Here is a 13117-nt window from a genome sequence, read left to right on the forward strand (position 1 = left end):
CCCATCTTGCCTCCCATCTTGCTCTTCTCCATGGTCTGTTTTTACGCTGTGTTAAATGCCTCATCTTCTCAGATCAATCTAAATGCTCACCCACATAAAATCACCTTTCCTGAAATTGTCTTTGCAGAGCAGAGGGAGTCCTGTCCATTTTTGTGTGTGTGTGTGTTTTTTAAGTCTTTTGAGATAGAACTCTAACAAAGTGTGCTCTGCTTTCAAACAAGGCAGTAATTGAGCAGCATTAAGTGATAATATTGAACAACACCATGGATAAACCACCATGAGAGTTGCTGCAATTGTTATGGAAATGTAGGCATTTGTTTAGTCTTCAATTTTTTTTTTTTTAACAGAAAAGGCAACCTCTGCATTCACTGCTTACCTGAGATTTACGGATGAATGAAAAGATAGGTCCCTTGGAGAGTCCAAACTCTTCTGCAGATATTGTGTAACAGATTGCAAAATAGGTCTTCCTATCAGAATATGTATACCTCAGTGACAGCTACGAGTCTGGAACACGAATTATCTATCTGTGGTAGGTGTTGTCGTTGTTGCTATTATCATCCCCATTTGACAGTTGAGAAAATGGAGTTGCAGAAAGGTTAAGCAGTTTCTCAGTGTCACACAGCTAGTAAGTGGCGGTGCCAACATAGAAGTCCACTTCCTCAAGTGTTCATGCTTTTAAAAATGGAAACAAAACTCTAACAACCGTCAAACAGCAACGACTGTCAGAACCTAGAAAAGGCCTCTTAAATTTGCAGTGTTAACCAAGCCTGATGTGGTTCCCTAGATCCCCTGGCTGCCACCGCTCTGTGGAGCAAAGGAAAAACTAATTCCTTGCTAGCATAACACTTCTATTGAGCATTCCTGGACACAACTCCCCCAGGTTCTGAAGAGCCTAGGGTTGCTATTTGTTTAGTTCCCCATGGCTGATTTTCACATTTTCTGGATCTTTCTCTTGATTCTAGCATTATAAACCTACCTCTTCCCTGATCACTCACTTTTCTACCTCCTGGAGAGCACTGACCACGTGATCACCTCACCATTTTATTTAACCCATTAGGACTCAATGCCAGGCAAAACCTATACCACAGCCTGCATTGTATTCACCATCTCAGGCTCGAGCTCTGATTCCTGGGGTTGAGGGAAGGAAGACTTTCCAACACCAATTTCTGCCATCCATGTTGATTAGTCAGAGGGCTAATCAACTGTGAACTCATGTTCTTTGGAACTAGGCAGCACAGGAAAAATAATCATTAAAGGTTTGGTAAATAAAAGACTGAATGGATGCTTAGCTACCTGTCATTATCCTGTCTCACTTTTCATCAGCATGCAATCCCAATCCTCAGCTGCTAAGATGTAGACAAAGAGTTCTGATGAAAGGGATTTATTTGTACTATTCCAACAGAGTCTGAAAACTAGCATGAGCATTTCCATAGGTCGTCTCTCAACAATCCTGTTTGTAGATATTTAAGTCACTTACTGGCATTGTTGAGCATAGTTCTGGCCCAGCAAATCTTCCTCCTTTGTATCCCTGATCAAGTAAAAACTTAGTCAGGATATACTTGGGTGACCTTCACACTGTACCTCCTCCAGAGGTACAGAGGTGGTGAGGTAATCACTGCCACAGCTGACTGGTTATGGCTTGCTTGATAACGATGCCAGGGGCTACCTATGTAGATTCCCAGGGAGGAACTGTAGGAACAAACCGGTGTCAATGGTTAACCCAGGTTCTTGGTGTCTGGAGCTTTTCTTTCCTTTATTATTAACTAAAGAGCATTCTCTACCATTGCCCAGCTGAAAGCACCTAGCTCATAGATTCTCTGTGGGGAGAGTGAATAAAGGTAAGTGCTATTATTGCTATGGATACAATGTCATTCAGCCTATGTTTTGCTCTTGCTGGCATCTGTGTTTGGGGAGCAGCAACACTTTGTTTCCAGCAAATGTAAATATTAATGATCAATTAAATGCAATTAAGATAATTTAATTTTTTATCCAAGTGCTTTAAGGAGGAATCAAACAGTGTGTCATATTCCTTAAGTTATTTTGAAGCTTTGGTTAAAAGTAGTCTCACATTGGTGTTTACAGAGTCTGTTAAACAGCCCTTGCCTGCTATTATATTTGTAAATGTCTAAAAGTGGCTTTATTATATTCATACCATATGGAGTATTCTGCAATGTCTTTCAAAACCAGATTTTTGCATCCTGTATGCACTTATGAACATATAATTGCAAATATTGAAAAATATGTATTTTATACCCCCTCTCTTAAAAAGCTCAGAGAAAATACAGGTTTTTTTAATAGTTGTCTATAATCATTGAAAGGAAATAAAAGATCTATTTTTTCTAGATTTATTTTAACATAAATTGAAAGTGAAGAATTTTCTCCTTTTGTTTTCACCTTAATCCCTCCAAAGCTTTTTTTTTTCTTATCATTTAAAAATCTTAAAATTTTGTTTTGAGTATTTAGTCAGAAAAGTGTGAGCTTGTAAAACTTTGCTCTCTGGATGCCATGAATTCTCTGACATATATAATTGAACAGTTTTCCTTGTTGGTATATTTAGGTAGTAAACAATAACATTTCTATAAGCCAGATGAATTTTGATCATGCGTATTACATGGACTGAATGGTCTTTAGAAAAAGAGTACTGGAGTATTTCTGCTAAATATTACTCTTATGGCTAGTAAGAGCCAGATCCTGAAGAAGAAAAAAATGTATGAATGCACCTTTGTTACTTTAGTATGGGAAATGTAGACTAGCCACTCTTTATGTCAGATTTTAACCAATAAAGGAACATGAAGTACCCAAACCACAGCTGTTTTGCAGAATACATTTAAGGAATTCCTGAAATTCAGCCAAAAAGAATTTAAAAGTGAACAAGGTTCAGAGTTCAATTCAAATCAAAAGAGAGAGAAAGAGAAAGAGAGCCTGAGTAACTTAGAGATGTAATCCTGCTTGTTTATTTTTAGAACACGATAATTATGATAAATCTAAGATTATTAGTCTCATACACAACAAGACTGACAACCTTTGAAACTGCAAGAAAAGACTGCTTTGGGAGAGGAATTCAATATTCTATTTTAATGCATTTTTCTCAACAAGAATTTCAGCATGAGAGAGAACAAGAGTCTTCAAGGATATTGAAAAATACATGTTTCTTCTATTATATAGATTAGTGGTGAGTACAAGTTAAGACCTGGATATAAATTAATTGAAAATTAGAAATGGAAAAAAAGTATAGTTGGAGGCAAAATATATAAAGGGCATTGAAAGTAAATATTTGGCACCGAAATAATACAGGTATTTTCTTTGTTAAATTAGTAAAACCTACCACTTGTCCTCATACAAGAACTTGAGTTCCAGCATAAGAAGATCATTGGGAGCCATCTTCAAAGCTACCTCCCACCATTTTCCATTTATAAATGGAACTGTCAAAGAAGTCTTCACTAAGGGGGTGATATTTAGCCAAAGACCTGGAGGTGGCAAGGAAGTGAGCAATGTAGAATCCTTGGAGAAGAGCAGTTCAGGCAGATGGAACAGCCCTAAGGCTGAGGTGTGCCTGGCGAGTTAACAAAACAGCAAAGAGGCCAGTGTGCCTGAAGCAAAATTGCAGGAGTGGGAGTAGCAGGGAATACATGAGGTCCTGTAGATGTGCCATAATATTTACCAAGAAAGATACGATTCTGCAAGCTACAAGTGTCAGAGAAGGTTTCTGAGATGTTAGAAAAGACCATGGGAAGTGTAGATTTAGATAAGTGGAGAGACAGTGAGGAGTATTGCGGATGACAGGCTGATGATACAAGTGAACAAAATATAGATGTGAGAATGAGCAGAATTAGCATAAGCATGAGAGCAAATGAAGTTAGGCTCCTCCAGTGTACCCAGTGGAGTAAATAAAAAGGTTTCTGAACATCAAGGCTGTGCTGAGGCTAAGAATATGCTCACCAACATGAAACTTGTAAGGGAAACACAAATCTCAACACAGAAGCCAGGCCCTCTGTAGCTCAAACCAGATGTTGTCAAGAGACAGGCAACTAAGAAATCTAAGTAAAAGTAGATTTCATGGACAGTAAACAGAATTAGAAGTCTTTCTCCAAATGCGTCTTTCCTGGTTAGCTTGTGTTTTTTGTTTGTTTGTTTGTTTGTTTGTTTTTTCTTGCATTTTAGTGAGTCCATCCATCAGCTTTGGCATCTCCAAATGGCCCCTTTGCTGGAAACCATGGTAATAAGGGCTCATCTTCTGAGATGTCTATGGGAAATGAAAGTAAACTCAAATAGCTGATTCTTGGTTAAATTTTTCAGGCCCAAGGGCCCAGATTCAGAAAAAAAAAAAAAAAGATAGTTTATCTGAAATGCATTGCATGAAGAATGCTTTCCTATACAAAAACAGTTACATTTTGCTTTCTTAGCTGGTTAGCCTCTGCACACTGGGAGGAGAACTATTTTTATCATCATGCTTTAGGGCCTATGGACCCTAGGCTTTGTAGTTATTTCACTCTGTTAAACACAAGGGGTGGATGACTTTATTTTTTTGCATAGCTGCTTTTAAATGAAAAAGATAGGATCAGATTTTTTCCCTCACCTTGCTCCAGAAAGTTCTACTCTGAAATCAAGGATCTGGATGCAAAACATAACATTCTAATAGAGGCTTCTCACTATTAAATGCAACTTTTCCCAGTTGCCATGGCTCCACATTCTCCCCCTCCTAAAACTAGATCTGAAACTGCTGACAGGTGTATAAGAAAAATTTTAAAAAGTCAATCATTTGGGGAAGAAACAGTCCCAAATTAGATTTATCCAACAACTCCGCATTAAAAAAGGTGATTTTTACCTTAACATGTTCCAAAAAGATCACCTCCATTCCTAATTTTATTTTCCTTATATGAAAATAGCTTTAAAGACTCCAAATGGTTACATGGCTTCAGATTGTATTTTGTAAGATTTGCTCTCCTTTTAACTGAGAAACAAATATTCAGTTATCTTTTTTATTTTAAGAAAAATGTGTGTTCTAGCAAACATGACCAAAAACACTCTTGTTTTGGTAAATTTTAATTTTTTGTTGTATCCCATTTTAAATCAGAGGCATGTTCTCATGCAATCAATAAACATTTATTAAGTACCACTGTACCAGACAGTCTGGGGACAAAGATAACAAAGATCTGGTCCCTGCCCCCAGCCTGGCAGAAAAAGGCATGTCTGTAAATAATTAAGAGCCATGCAATGGTCCAGCACCATCATAACATAACGTACAATTAGCACACCAACCAAACTTTTTTCCAGGAAGGCAAGAAGGATGATAGCCAAGTTTGAGGCAGGTTAATATTGTCCTGGGTGTGCTTGTGGAATTCAGAACTTTTAGACACTGAAATATCATTTTCACTATGAACTCTATTACAAGATTTTCCACTGTCAGAAACTCACTCTTAAGAGAACTCAGACAGTTCTCTTAAAATGGTCTTTTTTTCTACTAATGTTTGGTTATTAGTCAAGGATCTCTAGAGAAGCAGAAGAAACAGGATACAGGAGAGCGAGAGGGAGAAAAACACAGAGAGATCTTAAGGAATTGGCTCAAGCGATTATGGTGGCTGGCAAGTATGAAATCTGTAGGGCGGGCTGGTAGAAATTCTAGTAAGAGTTGACATTGCAGTATTGAGTTCAAATCTGCAGAGTATGCCAGAATAGGAAACTTGGACGGCATTTGTATGTTACACTTTTGAAGCAGAACTCCTTTCCCAGGAAATCTTGGTTTTTGCTCTTAAGGGTTGCAACTGATTAGATAAGGCCCACCTACATTATGGAGGATAATAATCTGCTTTTCTCAAAGTCTACAGATGAGAAATGTTCCTCACATCTAATATGTATCTTCCTAGCAATATCCAGACGGGTGTTTGATCAAACAACTGGGTACCATAGCCTAGCCAAGTTGACATATAAAATTAAACATCACAATAACAGAATCCAACTTCATCCTGATTGTCTTTTGCCATCCAGTTATTAGACATTATATGTTTCAAGCTTCCATTTCTCTAAAAGAAATTAAGAATCATACTTTGGTAATCATATAAATATTAAATTTCATAAAATGGATCTGCCTAAAAATACCATCATTTGCATATAGAAGCATCCATTAATTTAGTACAGCATTTTTATTTTATTATTTATTTTTATGTTTTTAGATGGAGTCTCACTCTATTGCCTAGGCTAGAGGGCAGTGGCATGATCTCGGCTCACTGCAACCTCCGCCTCCCAGGTTCAAGCAATTCTCTTGCCTCCGCTTCCCAAGTAGCTGGGATTACAGGCACCCACCACCATCCCTGGCTATTTTTTGTATTTTTAGTAGAGATGGGGTTTCACCATATTGGCCAGGCTGGTCTCGAACTCCTAGCCTCAAGTAATCCGCCCACTTTGGCCTCCCAAAGTGCTGGGATTACAGGCGTGAGCAACCACATCTGGCAGTACAGCATTGTTAATGCTATAGCTTTTTTTGTAATGCAACTTGGTTAAAGAGAAAAAGATTTTTTTAAATTGAGGTAAAGAGTAAGTTATTTCTGAGACACTGACAGTGACAGTCCAACCTTCTAATGACATTGCTTGCTCTTCCATTAAAATCACTATCCATATCATATATTTTGGCTGTTATATAATTTCCTCCATGTTTTCATGTAGTTCATATGTATGAGTCCTACCTCTGAATAACTGTGTTTACAGTAGTGGCAACATACCAAGATCTCTGAGAAACCGTGAGATTAACATCGTATACCTTTTAGAAGTATTAATTTCACTCAACAATTTGGATGGGGAGTAAAAGAACTGAGTAATTTTACTGATAAATGCTTTAAAATTATTTTCATAATGCAGGTATGAATATATATCCAACAATAAATATATATTTATATTTAAGACTAAAAGAAAAACTATCATAAGACCGTGGAATATTTTGAGCTCGGGCCCAGTCATTTATCTTATATCCTCAAATACCCCCGGACTTGGGGTAGTAATAGGGGTAATGTACTCATTTATCTTCTGCTTTGTAAGGTTTATTTTTTTTAATGGAAAATTTTGAGAAGTACTATTAAAGGATGAATTTTGTGAGGGAAAATTCCTGGGTTTGGTTACTACTTGATTAGTTAGTTGGCTGTGCCCCAGAAAAATATCCACTAACCCACAAACTTGGCCAGTCTTTTCACAACTATGTGCTCTCCTCATCTCATGTGAGGCTGAGCCAAACAATGGGTAATTCAGGACATTCTGTCTCTACTTCGGGAAAATAATCTAAAGTAAGCTCACAAAACAAGGTGCCTGGCCTACTGGCTGGACCTCAAAATTGTTCGCTAGATCTCTGATTCAAGGTTTTCCTGTACTGAAGACAGCACAGGAGGTCTGCTAAACTAGGGCTTAATAGCTCTCACCAGCCAGCAAGTGCAAGACACACTTAGCCATATCTGATGAATGAATTTGGTTCTTAGATGACCTGTTAGTGTTCTTGTAATATGTTATTGAGTTCTATTTGTTTATTTTATTGAGAAAGTAAAATCCTTCCCAGACTTGCAACCAAAATTTGGGAAGGTTCCAGAATATTAGAGATGATGAGTTATGCACCAGGATTGTCATATCCAGAATGCTCTTTATTTTGTAACTTGCCTTTCATTTGGATCAGAATTGAGCCATTTTGTGGGTGGTTCGATCTCACGCCCAAGGAGAACGTGGAGTGGCTAATTCGAACAAATTATCTAAGACTTATGATTTACACACATTTAAATTTAGGCTTTATGGGAATAGGAGGTGGTTTCATTTCCTCATGATTAAAATTTTATTTAACTGTATTAGATAACAGTATTGAGCTGAAGATAAGATTAGGCCATTTGCACTTAGAAGTTAAAAGCTAAAGAAACATTCAGAGAGAAAAAACTGAACAAAGCAAATCACAGACAGACCCAAACAAAACCAAACAGAAGCAAAATGCACTTTCCACATGCAGGGATCAAGTACAATAGAAATCAGGGCAATATTTTTATGCATTATATTTCTGTAGGCAGAATATTGTTCATGTGTGTCTGCACTATTGTGTTAGCTCATCCCTGTTTTTGCTGTTGTAAACAGTGGGCACTGTTTCTCGAGTTGTGTATGGAATTTGGTTGTGCTCTGTTAGGGCAGCTTGTGCAACAGAAGCACAGGGGTACAGAGCGAGCAGAGTTAACAGGTGAGAAGGAGAAGTCCAAAATTGTGTCCTTGAGACGTTAGTTGTTAAGAGTCACCATGCTGTGTGTGTGTGTGTGTTTGTAAAATAAGCGTCTGTATTAATTATTCACAAAGTAATACCATGATAATTGCTATGCCATTAATACAACATTGTGTACCTGGTTATTTTAGACATGAAAATAATAGCATTCAGTGACCATGCTGCCACTCAGTAAACAGAAGGTTGTTGTCTTTTACACTTTGGCTTCATGAATTGAACAAACGTTCTTTCCTTTCTTCTCGGTTGATGTGCAGTGACTCATTCTGTTGGTCACTAGGTATGTAAAGATTAGTCCATCGGCTCCCTGACATTGAGAAAGTCAAAGTCTAGCAAAGGAGGACACTGACAGAAAAAACAACTGTGCCTGGGAGATCAAGGGAAGCTTTACTGTGGAAGTAATACAGTATTCAGGTTTTAGCTAGAAGGAAGAAAAGTTGTCTGCCAAGTTATAAAGAGCCTAACAGATTTGGGGAAATGTGAGAAGTTCAGTGTTCAGAGTGTAGGGTTTTCAGTGTGAAGATAAAAGCAGAGTGGCAGGGGGTAAAATGGAATACAGAAGTGAGTATGACCTAGAGAGTAACTTAGATGGGAGAATGTTTTTAGTGTCCATTTCTAGGCCCCCAAACCACTTGAAACTATAGTTCTAATACTGAACTCTTTCCCAGTTACCTGGGACTGATTCTAGAGAGAGGAGAATTTAATTGAACATGTGGAGAGCAGAAAAGAGATAGGAGAAGCTAATTAGTGTTTTCCTACTTATCAAAGACCCTTGGTTCAGAGGTAAGGTAGGTATTTCCAAGAAATGGAACTACAACTAACACCAAAAACATGACAATTGCTTGTCGAGGCTCTCCCCTCTTTTGAAGTTGCCCATTCCCTGTGCTTTATACATTGGTATTAACTTGCTGCCACTATCTTTATGGAGTAGGTGGCCAGAACATCTTTTCACACCTGGATGGAGTGCTTAAGATGGTAGTAGAAATTCACCTACAAAGATTCAGTTCTTCTACATACTAGGAGATAAGTAAGGTAGACTAAAAAAGGCATTTGTGGATCAGCAGAAAGAACACTGGGCCCAAAGTCAGGAGCTGCTGTCTTCCTATTATTATACATTTATTATTATTTTAAAGTAAGTAATTCTCCACCATCAGTTTCTTCATCTACAAAATAAAAATATTTCCCTCATTCATTTACACGTTCCCTCAACAAACAGTTAATAGGTTTGAACAGTCAAGGTTTGATTAGAGAAGCAGAACTACTTGGACAATATATTTATCTATTATTGAGATGGAATCTTGCTCTATTGTCCAGGCTAGAGTGCAGTGGCATGATCTCAGCTCACTGCAACCTCCACCTCCCAGGTTCAAGCAATTCTCTTGCTTCAGCTTCTCGAGTAGCTGGGATTATATATATTATATATATATAATATGTAAAGAGATATATATTATAATATATGTAGCAGGTGAGAAGGAGAAGTCCAAAATTGTGTATATATATCATACATATCTATATGATATATATTAGATATATACTATATAGACAGTTATGATCAACCTGTATTGTATGTGTGTATATACATACATATACACATATGGATGTGTATAGTCAAGTGCTGCACAATGACAATTTGTTCAACGATGGGGTGCATATATGATGGTGGTCTCAAAAGATTTTAAAGCCATATTTTTACTGTACATTTTCTATGTTTAGATAACACAAATACTTACCATTGTGTTACAATTGTGTACAGCATTCAGTACAGTCACATGCTGTACAGGCTTGTAGCTTAGGAGTGATAGGCTATACCATACAGCCTAGGTGTGTAGTAGATTATACCATCTAGGTTTGCGTATATACACTCTATGATGTTCAAACAACATCAAAATTGCCTAATGATGCATTTGACAGAATATATCCTCATTGTTAAGTGACACGTGACTGTATATATATCATAAAAATTTGACTTTACACAGTTGGTACATAGTCTATGTGAAGCTGACATCCCTGTATCTGGCGCTGGAGTCTAAAGTTGTAGGGCAGGCAACTGGAAGGACATAGTGGTGTGAAGTGGAGGAAGATAGAATATTGAAACCAGTGAGGATTAGCTAGAAGCCACCAAGATGAAATGAAGCCCATGTTGGTGTCCCATGGCTTTCGAGCCTCCAACTTGATAACGGGGGTGGCCAGCAGCACAGTACCCTCCCTCTGTAACACAGGAGCCATAGAAACTGAAAGAGGAGACCAGCAGGATGTGTAGGCACAGTGGGCTCACCTGCCAATCCATAATGTGTGCCAGTATATCAGTGACAACCTGCGTGGGTCGCCTGAGCACCTTGTGCCCTACAGTGACTTGTTGTGGAAAGAATATGGCTACTGGTTCACTTCCACCTTACATAAGTCATGCAAGATGACTCCCATGGCCTGAAACTATGAAGGGAATGGAATTCTGAGACATGTAGTCTCAGTTAGTTAAATTGGTACAATCCAAATATACCACATCTGACACGTCCATTCAGAACAAAAAACAAGTGATAGAGACATTGTCCCTGACATTGAAGAGTCCACTAAGTGGTAGGAGAGAGTCATAATCCACCTGATGCGTGTTATGATAGAACGGCTTGCTTCTTTAACACACATAAAATGAGATTAATACACACAAACGAGCTTTGGAAGTGTTAAACTTTTAACAATTTTTCAGAGTCTCATGTTGACTATCTGATGTTTGATTACCTTTATTTTTAAAAGCAAAACACAAAGGAATCCATTCATGGTAGACATTTTAATAAGTTTGAATTCTGTAAGATTCCCTGGTCTTTGCTTCATTTCCTCTGGTAGAGCGGTGGTGCTGAATGGATAGCAACCACGTCCCCTACACTAACCCCAGTCCTTTTGCTCATGGAATTATGCTGATTTTGCTAATCCACCAACCACTTGCCATGGGTGTTTGCCCTGCTTTCACATAGCTTATCTCTCCTTTAAGCTGAGGAAAATGACAGATACGTTAAGAAACACTAGTAAAATTCCTTGATCACTAATAATAATAATAATAATAATAATAATAATAAAAATTAAACCCTCAAATGTTTATACCAAACCTATATTGTGAAAACTACTTGTTTATCGGCACCATCTTCTATAGATTTTTGTTCTATTTCTTTCTTAGATTGTGTTTGGCCAACGCTTTCATCTTAATCTTCTGCCTCAGTTTATCTTCCTTCAAGGCTACTTAGTTGGGTAGATTTTGTGTATTTCAAAGACTCCATGTTTTCTCTGTATCATGAAGATACTGTCACAATGACAGGTGAGCTCATCATCTTGTTAAAGGGTTTATTTCCACATCTCAATTGTTCTGTCCTCAAAGTCACAAAAAGAAACTATTTCTGAATCTTTCGTGGACCATATACCACTACATGGAGACACACAATTTTCACCTGCCAATAACAAAGGAACATGTGTCAGACATTACATTTTCCATTTATTTTTAAATTTCACAACACAGGGTTCTAAACCTGTGCCATGCACCATTCTAAATGCTTTAAAAATATTGATTCGGTCTTCATAACAGACTTTATTTTTACGATAAGGAAACAGAGGCACTGAAAGGTCGGGATGTTCTGATGTCACACAGCCAGTAAATGACATAGCTAGATTTGAACTATGTAGTCATGTAGTAAAGGCATGGGCTTTTAACCAGTAGTGTATGTCTTCTAAAGAGCCTCAATTCCCCATAAATTCATATCTGTGTTATTACTGGAGATGCTAAGTTATATTAACACGTTCTTTGGATTACATACCCACTAGTCAAGACACCTTTGTACATAACTCCAAGTGAAATCCTGAGAAATGCTCAGGCATTGAAATAATAAAGGAGAATGAAACCCTACCACCTCAATTCTGCTCTATGCCTCTGATGATTGATTTTATTGAAGTAGTCTATTTCATACATCAACCGCTAGCTTATTCTTTCTCTATCAAAGCATTTAAGGAATAAAAAAAGCAAACCACAGAGAAGATCTTCACTTTATTCAATGGGCAGAACACTAGATGTTCCAGCGTAAGAATTTGTTATTTCCCTCAAAATCAATAAATACAAACAGAACTTTACCAACAAAAATCAATAAAGATTTTACTCCATTGAGCAAGGATAATACCAAATCTAACGAAAGTAATGTTTTATTGATGGGGAAAAATGTAACCATTCTTTATGGTCCCAACGACAGATGGAAGTTTGCTGCCTTTTGTACCAAATATTCAACTGTGACACCATTTATTTGATGGGGAAAATGTCAATAAAATTAGAGCCCAATAGGCCTCGACAGGTTTCTTTAGTTTAAAAAGTCTTTACTTGGCCGGGCGCGGTGGCTCACGCCTGTAATCCCAGCACTTTGGGAGGCCGAGGCGGGCGGATCACGAGGTCAGGAGATCGAGACCATCCTGGCTAACACGGTGAAACCCCGTCTCTACTAAAAATACAAAAAATTAGCCGGGCGTGGTAGCGGGCGCCTGTAGTCCCAGCTACTCAGGAGGCTGAGGCAGGAGAATGGCGTGAACCCGGGAGGCGGAGCTTGCAGTGAGCCGAGATCGCGCCACTGCACTCCAGCCTGGGCGACAGAGCGAGACTCCGTCTCAAAAAAAAAAAAAAAAAAAAAAAAAAAAAAAAAAAAAAAAAAAAAAGTCTTTACTTAATTAATTCAAGATAATATAAATATTATACAAATATTGATTTGTTAGAAATACTGCTCTTGATATGGAAATACTTACAATGAGAATTTTTGTGAGAAAGTGAAGCAATCTTAACTTTTATTTTTTATTACAATTAGTTAATGAAGAGTAACAATGATCTGAAGTCATCCACTAAAATATTTTGTTTGCCATTTATTGCAT

At 37.7% G+C, this 13117-nt stretch overlaps 1 protein-coding gene across 2 annotated transcripts in view; it reads left to right on the top strand.

Annotated features, from left to right (window-relative positions):
• The first annotated feature begins 1700 nt into the window (after positions 1 to 1700).
• The window catches only part of KCNJ16 (potassium inwardly rectifying channel subfamily J member 16), a 60449-nt gene continuing 49032 nt past the window's right edge, over positions 1701 to 13117 (top strand). For both annotated transcript variants that reach the window (XM_054671522.1, XM_009433160.4), the window contains exon 1: positions 1701 to 1838. The gene's annotated coding sequence lies outside the window, so the exon portion shown is untranslated. The remainder of the gene's footprint in view (positions 1839 to 13117) is intronic.

Source organism: Pan troglodytes, chromosome 19 (assembly GCF_028858775.2).
Source record: "Pan troglodytes isolate AG18354 chromosome 19, NHGRI_mPanTro3-v2.0_pri, whole genome shotgun sequence".
Lineage (NCBI taxonomy): Eukaryota > Metazoa > Chordata > Mammalia > Primates > Hominidae > Pan > Pan troglodytes.